General features: G+C 35.2%; 1 pseudogene; it reads left to right on the forward strand.

The window, feature by feature from the left end:
- Window positions 1-20,272: 20,272 nt before the first annotated feature.
- On the forward strand, window positions 20,273-21,512 carry LOC111375214 (annotated as a pseudogene).
- Window positions 21,513-25,520: the final 4,008 nt, after the last annotated feature.

Below are 25,520 nucleotides of genomic sequence, written 5' to 3' on the forward strand. Positions count from 1 at the left end.
ATTTACCTCCCTTAGAAGACCTTTCAGCCATAAAGCCTCTTTAGTGGCCTCAGTTGCAGCCACATATTCTGTCTCAGTAGTTGATAAGGCTACAATTGATTGCAATTGAGACTTCCAACTTATACAAGTATCACACAAAGTAAACACATAAGCAGTAGTTGATTTCCTGTTATCTCTATCACCGCCATAGTCAGAATCTACGTATCCCTTTAAAATAACTCCCTCTTTACTAGATCTAAAACATAATAAGCCTAAGTCTGTTGAGCCTTTCAAGTACCTTAATAACCATTTCATTGCATTCCAATGTTCAAGGTCAGGGTTGGACATAAATCTACTTAAGTTACTTATAGCACGTTCAACATCGGGTCATCTGCAAACCATGGTGTACATTACAGATCCAATAACATTTGAATATGGTACCTTTTCCATATATTTAATATCAGATTCATCATGTGGAGATTGATCTTTACTCAACATAAAATGACATGTAAGAGGTAATGTCACAAATTTAGAATCATGCATTGCAAACTTGGATAGGACCTTCTTCACATGATCAGTTTGTGAACATTAATAACTGCTGGGACCTATTTCTTTTAATGTCCATCCCTAAAATCCTTTTAGCATGCCCAAGGTCCTTCATTTCAAATTCAGCACTAAACTTATTTTTAATCTCATTTATATCACTTATTTTCTAGCCAATTAACAACATATTATCCACATATAACAGCAAATAAACAGTCACACAGTTGCTGTTATCCTTTTTAAAATATAAGCAATGGTCAAATAAACTTCTAACAAACCCAACTGAAGACACAAAGTTATTAAAATGTTTATACCATTGCCTAGGGGATTGTTTTAGGCCATAAAGTGATCTTTTTAACAGGCATATATGATCAGATTTTTTTTATTTTCAATGAAACCTTGTGGCTATCTCATATATATGGTTTCATCAAGGTCTCCATGCAAAAAAGCAGTTTTAACATCCATTTGCTCTAATTCAAAATCATAATGTGCAACTAATGCAAGCATGACTCTAATGGTAGTATATTTCACAACAGGAGAAAAAATTTCATTATAATCAATACTAGGTTTTTGGGTAAAACCCTAAGCCACTAATCTGGCTTTAAACCTAAGAGGCTGATTAGGAGAATTGCCTTCTTTAACAGTATAAACCCACTTACAGTCAACTAGAGATTTATTTTCAAGTTTAGGCACTAAGCTTCAGGTATTATTCTTCACTAAGGAACTAATTTCTTCTTCCATAGCAAGTTGCCATTCTTTGGAAGACTGACAACTAATAGCCTATTCATAGGATTTAGGCTCCTTAAAAGTTAAATCCTAATATGACAACATAGCAAGTGACAAATAGTCTTGCATCCTAATAGGCTCTTTTATTTCTCTTCTGACCCTATCTCTAGTTAACTGATAATCACCTAGAGGGTTCACTAACTCACCAGCAGGCCCTTGAACTGTTTCATCATTTGATTCTTCCACAGTTCCATTTTCCACTTGATTTTCAACTACAAGATCAGGTGAAGGTTCAAGTTCTATCTGCAGCCTAGTATTTTCCTCTTCCTGGCCCTTAGGCTCCTCACTTGAGGCTTTCCTATCTAAACAAGGCATCTCATTTTCATTGAAGGTCACATTCCTACTGGTTATCATCTTAAAACCCCCAATTTCTCTCACCAAATCATGTACCCTTTCGCTCCTTCAGGGTATCCCATAAAAATACATTTATGAGATCTAGGCTCAAGTTTTCCTACACTTTGGTGTGTATATGCTGCACAACCAAAGGTTTTTAAGTGTGTATAGTTAGCTAACCTACCTGTCCACACTTCCTCAGGTGTCTTGCCATCTAATGCACTAGTTGGGGTCCTATTTATGATATAAGTTGCTGTCATAACGGCCTCTCCCCACAACACTTTAGGGACACCTGAACTAAACATCATACATCTAACCTTGTCTTTGATTGTCTTATTCATCCTTTCAGCTATACCATTCTGTTGTGGGGTATATGGTACTGTTTTATGTCTTAGAATACCATCATCCATACACAATTTTTCAAAATCAGTATTACAAAATTCTAATCCATTATCTGTCCTTAGAATTTTAATCCTTTTATCCTTTTGATTTTCAATCAAAGTTTTCCAAGTTTTAAATTTTTCAAAAGTTTCTGATTTTTGTTTCAAAAGAAATACCCATACTTTTCTTGAAAAATCATCAATTGAGGATACAAAATATCTATTCCCACCTTGAGAGGTGGGAATGATGGACCCCACAAATCAGAATGTATATACTCTAGGATGGATGTAGTCTTATGTTTTCCTATACTAAAGTGAAGTCTATGTTGTTTGCCAAAGGTACAATATTCACAAAAAGAAATTTTAGAAATTACATCAATACCAAAAGCACCCTTCTTACTTAAGATTTGTAAACCTTTCTCACTCACATGGGCCAACCTATTATGCCATTTCAATGTAGCATCACCATCAGCCATAGAGGATTCTGTAGTGTGACTTAAAATATTAGCATTAGTGACATAGATTCCATTTCTTTTAATGCTCTTGAAAATAATTAAAGAACCTTTAACTATTTTCAAGAAACCTTCTCTAAATTTTCCTTGGAGACCTATGTCATCTAAGTTCCTAACTGAAATCAGATTTCTATTTAAATATGGTATATACCTCACCCTTTCTAAGGTAAAGGTGTACCCATTATCAAATTTTAAAGTCACACAGCCTATCCCCAACACTTTACAGGCTGCATTGTTATCCATTACAACCTCACCTCCATCTAAGTCCTTAAAATCAAGCAACCAATGCTTTCTAAAGGTCATATGAAAGGTACAATCAGAATCTAAGATCCACTCTACACTCTGACTTGAATTATCTGCATAATTTGAAGAGTTCAAATCAGAGAAGGACTCAATCACAACATAGACATCAACAGTACCCTCACCTAGAGGTTCAACAATATTTCCTTCATCAATTTAAACCTCTCTTAGCTCATTTTTCTTTTTAAAACAATCTTTAATGTAATGTCCTATTTTTCCACAACCATAACATTTTCTAGCACCATTTCTAGACTTTGACATTTGTCTACCCATTCCCTTCTTCCTAAAGGTATTATTTCCCTAATTACTTTGGTTATCCTGATTATTACTAGATCTGGTTAGTGGTCTACCTCTTACAAATAGGTTCTCACTTTCCTTGCCATGTCTCTCACATCTAACTTCCAAATCCTTGCTTCTTAAAGCATCAATCACTATCTCAGGTGTTAAAGACTCTCTTCCATACTTAATAGTTGTCTTAACATCTTTATACACATCAGATATGGAATTTAACAAAATTACAGCTTATATTCTTCATATACTTTATCCCCGACATTAGTTATATCTTGTACTAGTCTATTAAAAGTGTCAAGATTATCATCTAAGTCTCAGGACATATCAATTTTGAAGCTGAAAATTTTTTCCAACAGAAATAGTTTATTTGGTAATGATTTTATCAAATAAAGTTCCTCAAGTTTATCCCATAAGGCTTTTGCATTATCCAATTTTCCAACTTTTTTTAATACTAGATCAGACAAGTGAAGAATAATGGAAGTATAGGCAAGATCATCAGATTCAGTCTTTTGTTCATCAGTCATAGTAGCAGGATATTCACCAGTTATAGCTTTAGACACTTTTTGTTGAACAAGAACCCTCCTCATTTTTTGCTGCCAAATGGGGAAATCCCCTTTTCCATTAAAAACCCCAAGTTCAAACGTTCCCGTTGTCATTGAAGTTTTTAATCAATATAAGAAAAGCTTTTGAGGGTTAAAGTTCAACCAGAAGGAACAAGAAGATATTTCACAGGATGTATGACAATCACAAAGTATCACACACAGTATGAAAACTATTAGGGGATATAACACAGTGAATATTAATAATAAATAGTAACCAATCAGAGGAATAATAAACACTTCAAATATGCAGTGTTGTGTCTTAGGTTCACCAGGATTCCATGAGGCTCAAAGACCTCAGGTCAAGGCTCAACCCAAAGAACACAGTAGTGTTGTGCAAAGTGTGTAGGGTTAAAGACAAATTGTCAATTAACAGTCACCAAGATTAATATGCAGTTTACAGGGATCAAAAAATTAATCACAAAGATTAATTAAGAGATTTTATACTGAAATTCAGAATGAATCACCAAGATTAAACACGTGCAAAACACTTTAAAACAAAGTATATTATGCAATATTCCAAAAGATTTCAGAACACAATCATCACAAGAAATACACAAATTCTTGACATTAAGAAATAAATCATGTATTTCAATTTAAAAAAAAAACTTAAATGAGTTAGAGAATTCGACCGGCAGATTAAGTAGCACACAGGAGGCTCAATTTCTTTCAAGCCAGTTCACAAAAGGGGAATTTAAAATCAATGTTTTTGTCTGCAATAACCACCAACAACAAAGTTAGTTCACCAAGAAAAAACTCAAGAAATCATAAACTGAATCAAGATCCGTAGCAGTCTGTTCGTCTCCCAAAAGATCCGGTCGTGAAAATTAATTTCTCATGACCGATTGTTGGAGACAGAGCGGAGATAGGTACTCGATCAGCCTTTAAAGGCTCTGATACCACTGTTACAAGAAATCAGCTCAAATCGACTCAACAAATGATCGAAAACCCTTTGACCAAAGGCATCAAGATTTTCATCTATTCAGACTTAGATTATGCATTGTACCCGTCTGTACAATGTGAAAACTCATAAACCACAATCCCAAACAACAAATACAGAGGCAGTCACTACACTGGACCCAAAACCCTCAAACTCGAACAGGAAACTATCGTCTAAACACAACCGAACAGTCATATAGATAGGGAGTCCACACAGTAGCCACAAAACCAGAGATTTTATGGCTTAATCACCAGATTCACGAAGAAGGAGAAGAGGCAGAAGACACAGAGTCGCCAAAGAAAGAAACCCAAAAGGTTCGAGAGAAAATATCACAAAGAGGCAGAGAAAATATGACTCAAATTAGGGCAAAATGTCTCAGACCCCATTTATATATTAATGGGTCATCACCGTAGATGTTAGGTTAAGTAGATCAAAGGGTCTAGAGCAACACACATGGGTTATTGTGTTTGGATCGGGTTTCATTTGCTTTCAACATTGAATTATTGGGCAACGGGCTGGGTAGTATTTGTTGGACCTTTTAATATCATCATTGTCCAAATGGGCTGGACACACAAATATTTATTTTCGGCATCACAGCCTAATAGAGGTCATAGACACGATAAACAACGAAAGACTTGGCGACTACAGCATGGGACCAGAGGTAGACTAGAATTTGAGGGCTATGGTTCTTCTTCCTTTCCTTCGGACGAGAGGTAGAGACGTCAGTTCCCGCTTTTTGAATTTGTGGCTGTGTTTCTTTGTACAAATTAATAAATAATAGTTTAATTAATTGTGGTTGAAATTAATATTTTATTTAATTAATTGGGGTTGAATTAGTATTTAACAAGCGCTAAAAGTTGTAATTTCCCTATTTCATAATCAAATGATGTTCCATCCGGATGGTCGGCACAGTCTTTCAAGTCTCCTTTTCATTTATTTCTGAAGAATTAAACTACTCTAACATGCCAAAAAACAAGTTTTGCATTCAAGTCCTATGTGTCAGGTCCTGATGAGTTGTGTATTCTTTCCTTTTTTTCTTTTTTTTTTCTTTTTTTTACACTACCATATCACCCCTTTACAAGTGTACCCTGGATTGAAATCCTGTAGACAATCCCTATTATTGTAGCAGCTTTGATTTCCGAAATAATGCTACCTTGGATTGAAATCCTGTAGACAATCCCGATTATTGTAGCAGGTTTGATTTCCGAAATAATGCTACTCATCTATGATGGAATCAAGGGTAGACAATATACCTATAAGTTGCTTTTACTTTATGTAAAAAAATATTTATTGATTTCTCTCCATATTTTATTTAACATAATATTTTATATGTCAATGACCAATCAATTTAAATGTGATTTGAATAGTTAACGAAGTATAGTATTGAAATATATGGCTTATTAATTGTAATCATTGTACATTAAGAATATGCAGTGAGTTTGACACTCTAAATTTGAAGTGCCATATCACTCCCTATTTCAAAAAGTTAAAATATGGAATCTATTGCAACTTATTTTTAATTGTTAAAGCATATCTAAGAAACTCTCTATTTTTAAATAACATATTCTATATTTTAAAGAGCGTCTATAAATTTAGAGAGTAAAAAATTTTAAACACTCCAACATACTCTTAATATTTAATACATAACTTTATTATGCAAAAATATATATATTGTTTTTCCTATCTTTTATTTTCTCTAGTCCCTCTCCAAATTATTATATTATCTCTCTTTATTGAGAATTGAAATACTTTAAATGTATTTAATTATAGAGAATAAGATTAACTTTTCAAAATTCTACTACAGGAAACTCGTTAAAGTAACATTTTAAAAGAAATAGAAAGCATTTTATGTTTAAAAAACCTCTTAAAGATACTGTTAGCTCTTTAATAATAAAGACCATTTTATATTTAGAAAGTATATTGAAAATGCTAATTATAACTAAAGACTCTTGTTGAGATGCTTTTAGGACAAAATCGATAAAACCCATTTGAGCTATGATGTAATCCTAGGCAATTATAAATCCTTTGTGCTGAATAATTCGTATTTGATTTGGACGAAGTGACCTGCTATGAATGAATTTATAATGTATATAGAGTTACCTGATTAACAACTAGATCAAGTATTAATCCTCCAAAGACGTATCACACACTGTTATAATCTCCAAGTTCTAAACCTACACTTAAAGAAAAAGTCTCATAATGAACCGCCACTTTGGCTAATGCATGAGTATAATGCACCGCCACCTCTTTCTCTCTCCAGCTCCTTAGTCATCATTCATCAACCCTTCTCTCTCTAAGTACATATGTATGTATATGTGTTTACATACATACAAAATATATATATACATAATTAAGCCATGCGGTGCTATCAAAAATATGAAAGAATCATACATATAACCATTTGTGTTAAAATATTTCTTCGCCTCTCTTCTTCTCTCTATACCTTTCCTCCTCTATCTTTCTTACAAGTCCTCCTTGGATTCCACCATCATCTCCATCGTAGACCTCGTTGTCAAATTTAATTTCAACTGAGACCAACCGTGATAATTGCATTCATTTGTTGATATGTATCTTGAATGATGATGGAAGATATTGTTCATTCATAGTTTTGTCTATACAGCAATCCAAATTATATAGGATTTACATAGCTAATCATTCTTCTCTAATCAGCTAATCATTCCTAAAATAAAATAGGAAAGTATTATACAAAGAATCACACATTGATTTACGGCTAATGTTAAGGTAATTTAACACTCCCCTCAAGTTGGTGCATAGATATCACATATATCCAACTTACATAGGAACCTTAAGAATACTCGATTTGATACTGCTTTGCTAAGAATGTGAGCCAACTCATCTTCTGATTGAAGATTTAGTAGTTCCAAAATCTTCTCTTCCAATTTCTCTTTGATTAAAAATCTGTCAACTTCATTATGTTTTTTTTTTCGGTCATAATGAACAGGATTATAGGCCATGTCACGTGCTGGCTTGTTGTCACAGTATTATTGAATTGGTTTATTTGGTGAGTATCCTAAATCTTGTAGTAAGAACTTTAGCCATAATCCTTCACAAATTCCAAGTGCCATTCTCCTAAGTTCAGCTTCTCCACTTGAGTGAGCAACAACATTTTATTTTTTACTCCTCCATGTGACATGATTGCCACTTACAAAGGTAAAATACCCTGATGTGGACCGCATATCGCTCTTGTCTCCAGCCCAATCAGCACAGTGTATACATCTATGGTTTCTTCCATTGTATTTTTAGAAAATAAAATTCCCCTTCCTGGAGCAGACTTTAGATACCTTAAAATGCGGACATCTGCATTCATGTGTTGTTCGATAGGATTGTGCATGTGTGGTCTTGTGTGAGCTAAATACATCAACTTCCCAACAAGCCTTTGGTATCTCCTCTTGTCAACTGGTACTTGACCACTCCTAATACATAATTTTAAGCCTTCTTCAACTGGTGTATTAGCTGGTTAACATGCCGACATTCCTGTTTCATGTAGTAGGTCTAAAGTATATTTCCTTTCGGATAAGAAAACACCTTTATTTGATCGTGACACTTCTATCCCAAAAAAAATATTTCAAATTACCCAAATCTTTCATTTTAAATTCCTTGGCCAAGTATTCTTGCAGAGCATTTTTTTCATCTAGATCATTTTCTGTGACCACCATATCACCTACATATATAATAAAGGCAGTGATCTTTCCTTGTCGTTTCTTCATAAATAAAGTGTGGTCTAAATTGCTCTAATGATATCCAAATTTTTTCATGGCATTTGTAAATCATCCAAACCAAGCTCTTGGAGATTACTTTAACCCATACAATGATTTTTTCGATCTGCAAACCTATCGACTATGTCTTTCTGGTATCATGCATCCTGGTGGTAGATCCATATAAACTTCTTCAGACAATTCTCCATGTAGAAATACATTTTTCACATCAAATTGTTGTAGTGGCCAGTCTAGGTTAGGTGCTAGAGATAATAGAATACGCACTATGTTCATCTTTGCTACAGGTACAAATGTCTCCGTATAGTCGATCCCATAGGTTTGAGGATACCCCTTTGCTACCAATCTTGCTTTAAAACTTTTAATTGTCTCATCAGCTTGGCATTTGACTATATAAATTCATTAGTATCAATAGGGTTTTTTTCCTAGTGGAAGGTTAACAAGATCCCATGTTTCATTTTTCGATAGAGATTTCATCTTCTCGTTCATAGCTGCTTTCCACCTAGGATCAGCTAAGGCTTCCTACACACTGTTAGGAATAGATACAACAAAAAATTGATTCACAAATGACATATTTGATTTCGATAAACGATGATTAGATACATAATGGCTCATAGGATATTTGACTTTATTAGATAGTTCAAGTTCATAACAGGGTTTAGGGATGCCTCTGGTATGACATTGGGGGCAAATGTCTCTTATGTGTCTCAGGAACATCTTCAACAAATGATTGGTGTGGTATGTCGGACAGGGTTGGAGCCATATTTTCAAGAGTCTCAGTTTCAGGTTGAGTTATTGGGTGTTCATCACCACTTTGATCCAATATTATACCACCTAACTCCAATTCACTTATCTCCTGATTGTGACCTGTTTGTGCATCATTACCATTTTGATCAATTGTTATACCACTTGATTCTGAGTTGACAACATCCTGGCTATCATTTTCACCATAGTCGAGAATTTGAGTTTCCTTATGGTAGTCGAGAGTTTGAATTTCCTTATAGTACTCCCTCTGAAATTCAGGCTCGGGAAAGTACGTGGTACATCCATCTTGATAAATAATTGATGCGTTGGAGGATGATAACATCGGTATCCCTTTTGATGTGTGGCACAACCAACAAAAACACATCGTAATGCTTGAGGAGGTAACTTTGTGCGTTGATGCTTGTGGAGATGTACAAATACCACACTACCAAAGGCATGAAGTGTCAAATTTGGGACATGTGGGGCAGTAACTACTTTGGTGAGTGTTTGGAATGGTGTTTTGAAATTAAGGGTGCTTGAGGTATTTGATTGACTAGATAGGCTATCGAAGTGAGTGCTTCGCCCCAATAATAATTACATATGAGCATGAATTAACAAAGCTCAGAAAACTTCCGGTAAGTGACGATTTTTTCATTCCGCTACCCCATTTTGTTGGGGTATGTTAGGACATGTAGTATGATGAATCATTCCTTAGGCTTCCAAAAAATTTGAAGTTCAACACTCTGATATTCCCCACCATTGTCGCTACGAAGAACTTGAATCTTTGTTTTGTACTGAGTTTCAACCATTTTATGAAACTTTTGGAATAATGAATTCACTTTTCTTTTGGATTTCATCATGGACACCCATGACCTCCTGGTATAATCATCAATAAATGTTACAAACCAACGTGATCCACCCAAAGTAGTAGCTTTAGATGGGCCCCAGACATCAAAATGAATAAGTATAAAAGCAAGTGGATTTTTATTCAATTGCAATGGAAATGAAGTACGATGACTCTCTGCAAGTTCACAAACATCACATTAAAAACTAGACATATCAACTTTTGCACCTAAACAGAGAAATAATTTTTTTAGGTATCCAAATGAAGTATGTTCTAGACGACAATGCCATAACGTTATTTTTGCCATTTGCTTGTCACCATCTGTTGGGAAAACACCTCCCAAAGATAGCCCAAAATCAAACAAAGCTTGACAATGTGAAAAATTCCAAAACACTTCAAGAACAAGAAAATGAGGAAGAAATGATTTCAATGGATAAATGGAGAAGAATGTATTTGGATTACTTGAACAAGCCTCAAGTTAATCCTCAAGAAAGAAAATAACTTTCAATTTATACCCAAGATGAACAATCTCAATCTTGTAAAATTCTTTCCAAGTTTTCTCTCAATTTTCTCTCTAAAATCGGCTCTAGGTCTTGTGCATCAATAAAAGAGGCAAAAATCAGAGATATATATTATGTACCGTACTGCCTGAGTTTGGCAATCAGGGCGCCCAGGCACCCACGAGTGGCGCCTGGGCACCCAGTTTCTGCTTTGGCAGAAACCTCTTGGGCGCCTAGGCGCCTGCACATGGCGCCTAGGCGCTGCCTTGCCTCCACCCTTCTCCTTGCCTTCACCCTTCTCCGTTCTTCTCACAATTCTCCACCTCGTACATCATTTGATAGACCTCAAATTTTGGACGACCACAAGAAGAAGTAGCAAGCACCAAAAGAACTTGGCTGCACCATTCAAACCATGGTTGCCTACGTACCCAAAACTCGGGATCAAGCCTCCGTAGTTCATCTCCACCTTCATATACTCTTCACCTCATTTCAACCCCGCCCCGAAGGGCCATGCCCACATGGGCATATCAACACGAACTAATGTGAAGCAAATCCAAGTAATGTTGAAACTTGCTACCCGTTACTACTTTAGTTAACATGTCTGCTGGGTTCTCATTTGTGTGTACCTTTGAGAGTGAAATATCGCCTTCCTCTATAACATCACGCATAAAATGATACCTGACGCCAATATGCTTGGTTCGAGCATGATGAACCTGATTCTTAGCCAAGTGAATCGCACTTTGGCTATTACACCACAAGTCTACACAATCCTGCTCAATCCCCAAATCATCTAGAAGTCCCCATAACCACAATGCTTCCTTCACTCCCTCTGCCATGGCCATATACTCGGCCTCTATAGTAGAAAGAACAACTGTAGCCTGTAACATCGATCGCCAACTAACTGGGGCACCGTGTATACAAAACACATATCCAGTAGTAGATCGTCGTCTATCTAGATCACCTGCATAATCCGAGTCCACAAACCTATTTATATGACATGCATTTCCACCAAAACATAAACCCGTATCCGCGGCACCTTTTAAGTACCTCAGGATCCACTTCACAGCTTCCCAGTGTGCCTTCCCCGGATTCGCCATGAATCTACTGACCACACTAACCGCTTGTGAAATATTTGGGCGTGTACACACCATGGCATACATCAAGCTACCAACTGCACTAGCATAAGGTACACGATCCATGCGTACCTTTTCTTCCGCTGTAGTAGGAGAATGTTTACCAGAGAGCCTGAAATGTGGATCCAATGGAGTCACCACCGACTTTGCACCTTGCAACCCGAACCTAGCAATAACCCGCTCAATGTAGCATTTCTGACTCAAGAACATTCGCCGGTTCGTCCTCTCTCTTCTAATCTCCATACCCAATATTTTCCTAGCAGCCCCCATATCCTTCATCTCAAACTCTTTACCAAGTTGAGATTTCAACCTATCTATCTCCACCTTGCTTTTCGAAGCGATAAGTATGTCATCCACATACAATAGAAGATAGATATAGTTACCTCCCCAAAGTTTCTGAATATAAACACAACAGTCATACTCACTTCTGGAGAAACCATGCTTTAGCATGAAGGAGTCAAATCGCTTGTACCACTGCCGAGGAGATTGCTTCAATCCATATAGTGATTTTCTCAAGCGACATACCTGACGTTCCTTATCCTCAACCTTGTAGCCCTCAAGTTGATGCATATAGATTTTCTCATCCAAGTCCCCATGCAAGAACGCGGTTTGACATCGAGTTGTTCCAGCTCAAGATCATGATGAGCAACACTACTCAATAGCACCTGAATGGAAGTGTGCTTGACCACCGAAGAAAAGATCTCATTGTAGTCAACTCTCTCTCTTTGTACAAACCCCATAGCCACTAACGTTGCTTTGAATCTTGTACCACCGAGCTTGGTAGGATCCTCTTTCTTTTTGTATAACCACTTGCAACCAATAGCTTTCTTACCTATGGACAATGGGACAATCTCCCATGTTTGGTTCTTGTGAAGTGATTCTATCTCTTCTTCCATTGCTGTCAACCAACTCTCACTATTGTTGTTTAAAATAGCTTCCTTGAAAGTGGTAGGCTCATCATTATCCACCGAGAGTGCATACTCAACCAAATTTGTCTGCCCATAATACCTCAAAGGCTCGTCTGACCCCAAATTTAGAACTTGCTTGTAAGTACGGCGTGGCCTAGAGGAAGTCAAGTTATCTGCAAGCTGTTGTTGTTGCTGTGCCTGTACATTCTCTTGCTGAACCGCTTCTTGTTCAAGCCCATCATCACTCTCATCTTGAGTGTCTGTATGATGATCCTCTTGAATATGCCTAGAATCAGGTTGATCTCTAGGTTCTATGTCAACAACTTGAGACATTGTAGTCTCAACATCATCAGCACCGGGCACTGTAGCTTTCAACGAAGCTATCATGGAGTTCTCATCAAAAGTAACATCTCTGCTGATTATGAACTTAGAATCCTCTACACACCAAAGGCGATAGCCTTTAACACCTGCCGCATACCCCAAGAATATAGCCCTCTTGGCTCTCGCATCGAGCTTTCCTTCGTTGACATGATAGTAGGCTGTGCATCCGAATATTCTGAGTTTCTCATAATCTGCATGTTCTCCTGTCAATACCCTGTAAGGTACATCTCCATCTAACCTTGAATGTGGAGACCGGTTCACTATGTAGCAAGCATTTGCAACCGACTCTGCCTACAATTCTCTGCCCAAACCAGCATAGAATCGCATACACATCGATTTTTCTCGAAATGTGCGATTCAGTCTTTCCACGACCCCATTCTGTTGCTGTGTATTTCTAACTGTCCAGTGTCTCACAATGCCTTCCTTACCATAGAACTCCTTGAAAGCACCATCTGTATACTCAGTACCGTTATCAGATCGCAGTGTCTTCAATTTCTTTCCTGTTCTGTTTTCAACCATTGCTTTTCACTTCTTGAAAGTGTCGAATACCTCATTATTATGCTTCAAAAAATAAATCCAAGCATATCTAGAATAATCATCAACAAATGTAACAAAATACCTGGAACCGCCTTTGGAAGTGACAGAAGCCGGACTCCATACATCCGTGTGCACATAGTCTAGAATGTCTCTGCTTCTATGTTTGCTTGGCTGGAACTGAACTTGGTGTACTTTACTGTACACGCAATGCTCGCAAAAATCCATGCAAGGCTTCTTCAAGTTCTTTAGCAAACCTTTCTTGACTAGCAAATCTAGCCCCTTTTCAAACATATGCCCAAGCTCCTATGCCATAGCCGAGTGCACTCACATGGGTCTCCACCACTTTCACTTGTTCCAATTGCTACATCTTCTGTAACTGTAGTACCCTGAAGAGCATAGAGATTGCCTTCACGAATACCCTTCATCACAATCAAAGAACCACGAATAACCTTCTTTACTCCATTCCATGTTACAATCTTGTAACCACCGGAGTCTAAAGCACCAACAGAGATAAGGTTCTTCCGCAAATCAGAAACATGTCTAACATCCATCAATGTTCTAACCACTCCATCATGCATCTTGATTCTAATTGAACCGAGCCCCACCGTTTTACAGGAATGGTTATTACCCATCAACACGATTCCACCATCAGTGCTTCTATAGGTAGTAAACCACTTCCTATTTGGACACATATGGTAAGAGCATCCAGAGTCAAGAATCCACTTACCGGAGGTTTCTTCATCACAAGAGATGGTGTAACACTCATCGCTTTTCCCTCCTTCCGAGGCATAGCTTACCTCTTGCTTGACTTGCACCTTCCCGATGTTGTTGTTCTTATTGTTCTTCTTCCAACCCTTTTTGTTAGGACAATTCACCTTGAAATGCCCAAGCTCGTCGCATTTGAAACAAGACCTTTCCGCAAGAGGTCTAGAACTCGATCTAGATTTTTCTCCCTTGCCCTTTGGTCTCACATTGCTTCTATCCCTTACAAACAATCCTTGAGCTTGCTCTTTGTTACCAATGGTAGACATGCCACTAGTTGCAATCTTTCGAAGATCATCCACTAGAAGTGACGTTCTAGTGTCCTCCATCACAAGTTTATCACCCACAAGCATCAATGTTTGTACTAGGTTCTCGTAAGACTTTGGCAATGAAAGAAGTAGTAGAAGTGCTTGATCCTCATCATCTACTTCCACATCAATGTCCTTCAAGTCCAATATGATCCTATCAAACTTGTTGACGTACTCCCAGATTGGTGTACCTTCATCCATCTTGCAAGTATACAATTTGGATTTCAAATAGATCCAATTTGTTAAAGTCTTCGTCATGAAGTTCGCCTCCAACTTTGTCCACACTTCCACCGCCGTTACCTCACTATCAACCAAGAAAGCAACATCTCTTTCAAGGCAAAGAATGATAGACGCTCGTGCCTCAAGATCTAGCTCTTCCCAATCCTCGTCCGACATATCAACGTGCTTCTTCTCCTTTTCTGCCAATGCCTTGTGCAACTTTTGAGAAATCAACAAATTTTTCATTTGCATTCTCCAATATGAAAAATCATTCTTTCCATTGAATATCTCTATCTCATACTTCCCAATCTTCACCATTCCTCTAGTAGACATGATTTATCCACTTGTTTACCGAAAATAAACCACCAAAGTTCACTTGGAAATTTTCACAAACATCTTGTGTGCACAACAAAGTTCAAGCAACTCACCAAAATCGAAGCTTAACCACCTTGATTTAGAAAGAAGCTCTGATACCAAATTGTTGGGAAAACACCTCCCAAAGATAGCCCAAAATCAAACAAAGCTTGACAATGTGAAAAATTCCATAACACTTCAAGAACAAGAAAATGAAGAAGAAATGATTTCAATGGATAAATGGAGAAGAATGTATTTTGATTACTTGAACAAGCCTCAAGTTAATCCTCAAGAAAGAAAATAACTTTGAATTTATACCCAAAATGAACAACCTCAATCTTGTAAAATTCTCTCCAAGTTTTCTCTCAATTTTCTCTCTAAAATTGGGTCTAGGTCTTGTGCATCAATAAAAGAGGCAAAAATCGGAGATATATATTATGTACCGAGGCGCCTAGGCGCCAACTTACTGCCTGAGTTTGGCAATCGGGGCGCCCAGGCGCCCAGTTTCTGCTTCGGCAGAAACCTCTTGGGCGCCTAGGCGCCTGCACATGGCGCCTAGGCGCTGCCTTACCTCCACCCTTCTCCTTGCCTTCACCCTTCTCCCTTCTTCTCACACCATTAGCTTCTCCTACTATGAAAGCTTGTCAAAGGCATTTGGTGCTCTATGATTCCAAGTCCAAGTAATATAGCTTTCCTCGCCTAATACCACAACCAATCATCTTCCTAGTGTTGATGTCCTTAAACACACAAGAGTTCGGCAAAAAAATTACAACACAACATGGTAGATGTTATTTGAGAAACAGACAAAAGATTATTATCTAAAGATGGAACAACTGAAACATAACCCAAATTCAAGGTATCAGTTAAAGTTATAGATCCTTCCTTAATGAACGGGGTTGAAATGTTATTTGCAGTAGAAACAAATTTTTGGTTGGAGGAATTAAGTGGTGAGACCTGTCTAGAATCAAATGTCACGTGATCTGTGGAACCGGAATCAATTATCCATGTACTATGTGAAACTGTAGAAACATTTAAAGCCTTTAGTAACTACATCTCTAGTCTTCGTTATAACAATTGCTGTATGGAAGCCCCTTTTTTATTCTTTTTGGCACGATTATGTTCCCACCAATCTGGATAACCCACTAGCTCGAAACATTTGTTCTTCGTATGACCAATTTGTTGGTAGTGGGTGCACTTGAGATTTAACTTATCCATGTTAGTTTCATCAGCTATGGGTTCGAATCTAAGAGAAATTCTAGACAATGTTTGTTATCCTGAAATTTTTTTATCTTTTCTGAATGATAAGGAGATCCTTCTGATGGTTGAATCGGTTCCTGGTGGTTAAAGCGGAAGCTTCAGAATTTACAGATTCACGGTTAAGAGTGGTTCGACGAACAATAGAGTAACACTCTTCAATATTAGGAACTGAATCTCTACGTAGAATCTCTCCACGAATTTGTTCAAAATCCCCATCTAAATCTGCAAGAAAAATGTGTACCCTCAGCCGATCAATGGACTTTCTATATGCTTGAACATCTTCAGGGTGCTTCATGATGACTTTATCACGATGATCGAGTTCTTGGAATATTTGCATCAATTATCCATAACAGATAGAGAGTGGTCTCCCATATTGTTTTGCAACGAAGGCTCTTTGATTCAAAGAAAAAAACTTGTGGTTCATAACTGTAATCAAAGAATGCTTTTGCCAGGGCACTCTAAATGTCATGAGCTGTAGATAGCGTAAGTAACGCTTCATAGTGTCGAGAGACATGGACATTAATAACCATCTCTTGACCTTTTGATTTTCAGCATACCATTTCTCATTTCCATCTTTTGATTCTACAGCGGGTTCTTTCTTCCCACGGATGTAGGATACTTTTTCTCTTTCAGCAATGTACACCTCCATGATCAGAGACCAAACATCATAGTTTGATTCTGTAAGAATGATCCATGTATGAACACATTTTCTGACTGAACACATTTTGTTCCTGAAGATGCACTACTTTTATTCATGGTTGCTGAACAGAAGAGATAGGGACTGGTTTTCTGGTCCTTTTTTATTATGTGTTCAAGGATTAAAGGTTTGAAAATTTTCTGAAACCAGAAACAAAATCAATTTTGAAGCTCTGATACCATTTTGAATGATGATAAAAGATATTTTTCATTCATAGTTTTGTCTATACAGCAATCCAAATTATATAGGATTTACATAGCTAATCATTCCTCTCTAATCAACTAATCATTCCTAAAATAAAATAGGAAGGAATTATACAAAGAATCACACAATGATTTACGGCTAATATTAAGGAAATTTAACAATATGTTCTATTGTTAGAGCATCTTCAATCATTTTCAAATAACATGAAAATTTCATGAAGTGCACCTTTTTATACTTAAAGGGCTTTTTCATATATATGGACAATGCTTTCATCAGATACGTTGTGATTTTCTCCTCAACCACGTTGTGACTAACATTTTTCGACAATACTATTACTTAGATAACACCCAACACCTGAAGATCAAGGAGTTTGCACTCATTGTCCTTCATTCCTTTTGGCTTCTCATTCAAAAGGGGATAATAAAATTTTTTTAGCAAAGATAATCATCGATATGCATCCTATAGAATGCAAAGTTTTACAATTAAATTTGCATATCTCTAGTCATGTTCCTTCTTCATTAGTCATTACTCTTAATCAAAACTATATGCTCTTATACTAATTGTTGAGAATTAGAAAACCCTAATTATGTCACTAAAAGCAATAAATCTCAGAAAGGAAATAGACACACGAACAAGCATAATTTACACAGGTTCGTCTCAATGTGAGACTGCGTCCTCTTCCGCTGCTATAATAATTCACTATAATGAAATGAAGCTTACAAGATAAACGCCATCTTTTCTAATCTTTGACTCTTCCTTTATAGTATTACAAAATCTTAACATCGATTCACAATTTATAAGATAAATTAGGACAAAATCAAAATTGTAAGTGTAAATTCTTAAACTGTCTTTAATGAAATTTTGATTGATCTGCATATTGACTCCCCATAACGATAATAATTAATCTCCATAACTTCAAACATTTTATACGTAATATTAAGTTCATGTTGAGCAAAATTTCATTTATTATTCATACATTCTGTATGATCTTTAACTTATAATCAGTTAAATATAAATTAAAACACTCCCAAACTAAAGTACTATAGATGAAAATTTGAGCCAACCCCAAAATCCACTAAACAAATATGAATGGCTTTTTCTTTTTGCCTTTTCCTTTAGAAGAAATTCTTCCATGCATCGAGTTACAACTTATTCTTAATTTTTGTTACTTTCGGATGCTCTTTCATTCTCAAACCATTTGGAATGCAAGAGTCCGAATATGTTTGGCCCTAAAAAAAATTGAGTTTCAAAAATAAAAGAAACATTAAGGGTGCGTTTAGTTGTCAATATTTTACATGAAAAATGTATTTTATTCACCAAAATTCTTACTTTTGTGTTGTTTGCATGTTATTTTTTTCCATGAAAAATATTTTCCTACTTTTCATCATATAACCATATATTCCTCAAAATCAAGAAAAATATTTTCTTTGGGGGAGCAGGATTTTATTTTTCAAAGAATTCACTCTTTCTTTCTTTCATCTATCCACTCTCTCTCATCTACTTACCAATAAAAAATGGACAAGTTTGATATTTTTTAGGTTGAAAATAAAATCAATCAAACACATTTAATTGACAATTTTCATGTAAATAAATTCTAGACAATTGAGTTACCTAAAATTTATTGTCTTTCAATCCAAATTTCATAATTGTAATCAAACGCACCCTAAATTCTATTTGACATAGAAAGCCCCCGTTTGAGCTCCATTTTGATTTATTTTTTTAAATGTATTCTAAAATAGTGATTTTTTGAAAATGTGTAATTGAAAATGAAAAAGATGGAGGCCAAGTAACATAAAAGAAATAACTTTAGTTTTAAGCACAATCAACGTGCCTTGAGAAGCATTTTATTGCAGTTTGCATCTTTCTAAATTTATAACTTTTGACTATTTTCATTCAAAACTCCATACAATAAGTACAAAGAATAGGAAACCTTTGCCACGAATTTCTATAATCAATTTGAACTTTTCTTAAAATGATCGTAACCAGTTGAAATTCTTAACTATACTAGACTCAAATTACAAGTTCACTCTAAGTCGTTACGATAAAATTAGCAAATGTCACAACATTTTCACTAGTCAAAATTACAACAGTCAAATGAGTTAAGAATCTATTCTAACTCTCAAAAAATAAATAGATAAAATGTCTAATGACTAATGAGTTCTGATTCTTAAATGGAGAAATCAAATGACATAAAGATGAAGTATTCTTTTAACTTTACTAATTTTATTGTCCCACAAACCCATAAATACGGAGACTTAATTAAAGCGGTTAGCACCTTAGTAGGATCAATAATTGCATTTTGAATGCGTTTCATTTTGAAGCATATGTATCTAAAACTTGTGGAGGCAAAGTTGAGATAATTAAGGGACAAAATAGCTTTAACTCACTACCAAGAAAAAAAAAAGGCTCCGCCTATCAAAGACTTAGCGACCAAATAAAATTGATTGCTATAAAATACTTTCACAGACCAAACATTGGTTGGTAAAATCCTTGATCAATTAAGAATGGATTGAATTTCTCATACTCTATTGCAACCAAAATTTAGTTGGGGTGGAATCTCGCCTATTTCGCGTTTTGTTAAGGAATTCAATGATCACATTGAACTTGGTCGGTGGAACTCGAGCCTTTAGCAACCAACTCATTGTTGGTCACTGATAGCCTTGGCGGGATAAACCTTGCATTTATTATTATTATTTTTTTCCATTTTGTCATTGATGGGATAAACCTTGCATTTTATTTATTTATTTATTTATTTTTCATTTTGTCATTGATGGGTTTCAGCAATGAAAATGCACTTGGCATAGCCTTCAACGACCATAAAGTGATTGCTGTGATAATAACCTTTAGCAACCAACTTTTTATTGGTTGTTGATAGCCTTGGAGATGATAACCTTTCCTTTTTTCCTTTCCATGATTGGTGTATTTCAACGACTTCTGCGACCATAAAATAGTTGTTGAATAATTTGTATTTGAATCGGACGAAGTGACTTGCAATGAATCAAATTATAGAGTTACCTGATTAACAACTAGATCAAGTACTAATCCTCCAAAGACGTATCACACACTTTGTTATAATCGCCAAGTTCTAAACCTACACTTAAAGAAAAAGTCTCATAATGAACCGCCACTTTGGCTAATGCATGAGTATAATTCACCACCACCTGTCTCTCTCTAGCTCCTTTGTCATCAATCCTTCTCTCTCTCAGTACATATGTATGTATATGTGTTTACATACATTCAAAATTATATATACATAATTAAGCCATGCGGTGGTGCTATCAGAAATATGAAAGAATCATGCATAAAACCATTTGTGTCCGAATATTTCTTCGCCTCTCTTCTTCTCTCTATATCTTTCCTCCTCTATCTTTCTTACAGGTCCTCCTTGGATTCCACCATCATCTCCGTCGTAGACCCAACGCCCTTCTCCGCCGACCCGGGTTTGAAGATTCGACCAGGATACACCTCCTATGATTCTTACGTACAACGCCAGCTGAACAAGACTCTGAACCCGAAACTCCGGAAAATATGGACGACCCGGGATTGGAACCGGAAAATCCTTGTCTTTTCGGGCTTCTTCAATGATCTGAAGAAGAAGAATTTGTTGTTTAATTCATCTAAAGCTCTCTGTATTGGGGCACGAATGGGGCAAGAAGTGGAGGCTCTAAAACGGGTCGGAGTATTCGATTCAGTAGGCATTGATCTGGTTCCATCTCCGCCGTTGGTTATGAAGGGTGACTTTCATCATCAGCCGTTCGATGATGAGACTTTCGACTTCGAATTCTCCAATGTTTTTGATCACGCGCTTTACCCGGAAAAATTCGTGGACGAGATCCAACGGACGTTAAAGCCGGGTGGGGTGGGTGTCTTACACGTGGCTCTATCAAGACGGTCGGACAAGTACTCGGCTAATGACTTGTTCAGTGTCGAGCCGCTCAAGAAGCTGTTTAAAAGATCCAAGCTCGTTCATGTTCGGACCGTTGACGGGTTCGGGTTAGATACTGAAGTTATTTTCAGGAAAAATAAGTAATTATCTTTGATTAAAATTTTTTGTTCATTATAATTTAGGAAGTATATATATAGTCACGATCTTCTAAATATCGAGTGACGTGGCACATTACAATAGGTGGCGAAAGATAATGGGCAGTTTCAAAACTAATTACACCACCTATTGTGTGTGCCACCTAAGCATGGTATTTAGTATATATATACACATATACTATTTAATTAATGAATAAGTTAACGATAGGTTCCGTATATTTAATAATTAACCAATTAAATGGTGTGCCATGTTATCGGTGCTTAACTTATAGGAAATCATTTTTTATATGCAGTCATGATCTCCTAAGTACCGAGTGACGTGACACATTACAATATGTGGTGAAAGATAATGTGTAGTCTATTGTAGTGTGTCATCTAAGCATGGTGCTTAATATAAATTAAGTACCGATACTTAGAAGATCATTTTCCTATATATATATATATATATATATATATATATATAATGATCTTTTAAGCACTGGTACTTAGTTTAAGTTTAACACCAATAAAAGGATTAGCAGCTAATCTGTTGTGATTATCAAAAATAAGCACAGAAATTTGACAATGAATCAATGATGGCAATGATTGAAAATGTGAAAGGGTTATGATGGGATGTATATATGGTGTGGATGGATATATAAAATGATTGAATGAATTATGATGAGATGGATTTATAAAAATGGTACGGATATATAGTGAGGAATAGGTGTAAATAGCAGCTCCCTAATTTTATTTGGCTCCATTAATTGTATGTATACTCCCAAGGATGAATTCAGGAGTTTGAGTTAACATGGACGGTCGTTGATTGTCCACCATCGACCCCAATAAAATATTAAGATCTCGTTTGATATCCATTTTTTGAAAAAAAAAAAAAATTTGAAATAGTTATTTGATGGATAATATGTGGCTAAAAATTAAAAAAAAAAAAAAAAAGTTTTGAATCTCCATGTAATATTATTTTACTGAAAAATGTGGTTAAAAATAAAAGAAAAAAAATATATTTTACAAAAAAAGGAATCAAACAAGGCCTGAAGTTTAAATATTAACAATCATTTTGTTCAAATTGAACATATATAATTCTATTATAAGAATAAATCGGTATCATCAAATGACATTGTTGCCAAGTTTTGTATAATTTAAAAGAATAGCGTGGTTTCAAATCTTTACAATTATGCTTGCATTAAAACAGATAAAACCTAACAAATATTATTTTTGCAAATTTATTGTCAATGTCCGAAGGATTTCCATAATAGTCAAGCATACAAATACCTCCCTATTGAATTTTGGCAAAAATTGTGGAATTTAAACATTAAACAATAAAATTTTTTGGAAAAGAATTCGAACCCCAAGACCTGCACCACCACGTACATTCAAGCTCTAACCAAGTGAGTCAACAAGAAATGTTTGAGAATAAACTCAATTAATAGTAATATAACCTAAAACTTTAATATATTTCCCAAAAAAAAAAAAAAAAAGGGGGCTCCTAGCGGATCCAACATGCGTTGTCAGGTGCTGGATCCGTCCCTGTACGCTCCTTAGATAGTTTTTTTTCTTTAATTTCGATTGTTAATTTGATGGAATATAAATCTTTTTGAAGCAAAATTATTAAAGTATTTCTAAGAGACTCTTTAAAAGTGAAATAATTTATATTCTAAAGAATCAACTTGTAAAATTCTACTCCAAACTTTTCAAATTAGCATTCCAAAATAGAGAGTGAGTTTGACTTTCTGAATTTGAAGAATCAAATCCATTTTCTATAATTAAATACATTAAAAATATTTTAATTTTTAATACCCCATATATTGACCAACTAAATATTATGCTCTAGTTTGGTAGGAATTAAAATTCATATTTTAATTTAAATCAAAATTAACAATTAATTATATCCACATATTTCAAAGATTTATAACTTTTCAACACATATTTCATCAACTTTCAGTAAAAGGTAGTTTTAACCCCCCACCAAATAGAGGCTATATACAAAAAGAAAAAAAAAAGGAGAGATATAACATTATTTAGAGGAAATTGATGGGGAAAAAAAAGAGGAAAATATTAAAACTAGTAAAATTAAGTGTTAAAGATAAAGAGAATATTGGAGTATATTTTTCTAAATTTATGGATACTATAAATTGTAGAATATACTCTTTAAAAATATAAAGCATCTTGGAAATACTCTTAGAGTAGAAAAGAACTTTTACGACAAGTTTGGTGCATGATTTAGTACAAGGTCCACTTTGAACAAGGAAATTTTAATTTTTTTTCCTTTTTAACTTTAGCAAAAATCAAGTCGAACCTAGATTTTTTTTGCTTTTTTTTTTTTCCATCGGTAAAAGTGAATTTATATTGATTAAAACTAATATACAAGTACTCTGGGCATATTGGAGCTTACAAGGCAATCTTTACAAATGATAAAGATCTAATGATCCAACGCTAAAGACTTAAAATAAATCAAAACATAAGGATACAAAGAAAATGTAACTTTGTATACAATATGTTTGATCTTGTAATGCCATTAGTGTAGTTTCAAATGTTCAAAAATCTTTGCCATTCATATATGCTAAATGGTGCTTGTATTTGCTATTCTCTTGGTTTTGTTATGAAAGGGACACGATCCTTCTTTTTAATCCTCTTCAATGCACTTGCTAATGTAGACATGGAACGTCTAATGTCCAACCATGAATGGATCTGTCCCCAGATGGTACAATTGAATGGAAAGAGAAAAAATAGTTGCTGGGCAGTTTCAGTAGTAACTCCAAAAAAAAAACACAGTTTCGGTCAATTTCAAAGTGCTGAATTTTATCCTTGATACGTAGCTTTGAGTGAGCACTTAACCAAAGAATAAATGAGTGTTTCGGTACGATGCAAGCCTTTTAAACATCTACCGCCAGGATTTTCATAGTCCCTTTTCGGTTGAAAATAATCATAAGGTCGGGAAATAAGCTGCCATGGTGATTCCTGACACAACCCGTCCGGAGTCATTCTAATGGACTCGACATGTGGCTTGCGTCGATGGTAGATACCAGCTAAGTGTTAGACCCACGACCAAGGCAATTTTGACGTGCTTTGACCGTGACATAATTTTATAAAAATTTTAACAAAGTTTCCTCTAAAAATATGAACTAAAACTACCTGAACAATAATCAATTTCTCAAAACTGTATATATAGTTTAAAATAGGATACACCAAGCTCTCAAAACACAACCATTCAAAATAAAGTGGTCTAGAAAGATATTTACACTCATTTACCGGCCAGAAGACTCCAAATGTACAACATTTACAAAAATGCTGCGAATCCGTGGTATGGATGTATTTTTTGATAATAGATATATAAACTATATAAACTAACAAAATGTGTCATACAACCGATGATAATGTGTGGTTCAACTTCATAGTTCAACAAGTTCCATTACTGCTTAACTCAGCTACTATCTAATAAGAAAAAGGGTAACAAAATATTAGCTTATAACTCATTAAGTCGATAGTTTGCATATAAGTATCTTTTCCGTTTTATGCATATTTTCTAAAAATTCTTACTTTATTAAAACTTTAAGAAAGTCTATCCGATAACACTTTATAAAATTGAAACATGATTTCATTGTAAAGTTTTCTTTATTGTAGATAAGTAACTGTAAGGTATAATGAATATAAATAATTTGATATCAGTAGCTATGAGTGGAAATATCCTTTCACAGTATTATGAGCTGAAATCATTGCTTTGTAAATTGAATAAACTAAATTATATATTTTGAAATCTGATAAACTATATAATACTGAAAAATCGCACAAAAAAAGTACTCGAAATAACCTTACTCATGTATCGGTTAGTACCGATATACATGACAAAGCTATTTAATTCTAAAATTCTGATCATGCATGCGTAGAGCTGTCCAAAGGTTATAACACTATGGAAACATATTCACAAAAGTGCATAATAGGTTAAAACCTCTTTGGTACTTTTTGCTAGTTTTAAAAATGACTTTAGATATACTGAAATATTTAACGCGAATATAACATGCTAAGAAAATGATTCGACTGAATTAAATTTAACTTTGAAATAACTGATTATAAAATCCACTTTATTCTAGAAATTATGCTGTCAAACCAAATGTACGAAATAATTAATATTCTGATTTAATATAAATTTAATAAATACTAATTTCTAAAAAATAAATTTTTGTCCACTCACAAATCAAGTTACAGGTTATGAAGGTCATTAAGCTTTTTCAATTTCCTC

Source organism: Olea europaea, unplaced genomic scaffold (genome assembly GCF_002742605.1).
Source record: "Olea europaea var. sylvestris unplaced genomic scaffold, O_europaea_v1 scaffold1350, whole genome shotgun sequence".
NCBI lineage: Eukaryota > Viridiplantae > Streptophyta > Magnoliopsida > Lamiales > Oleaceae > Olea > Olea europaea.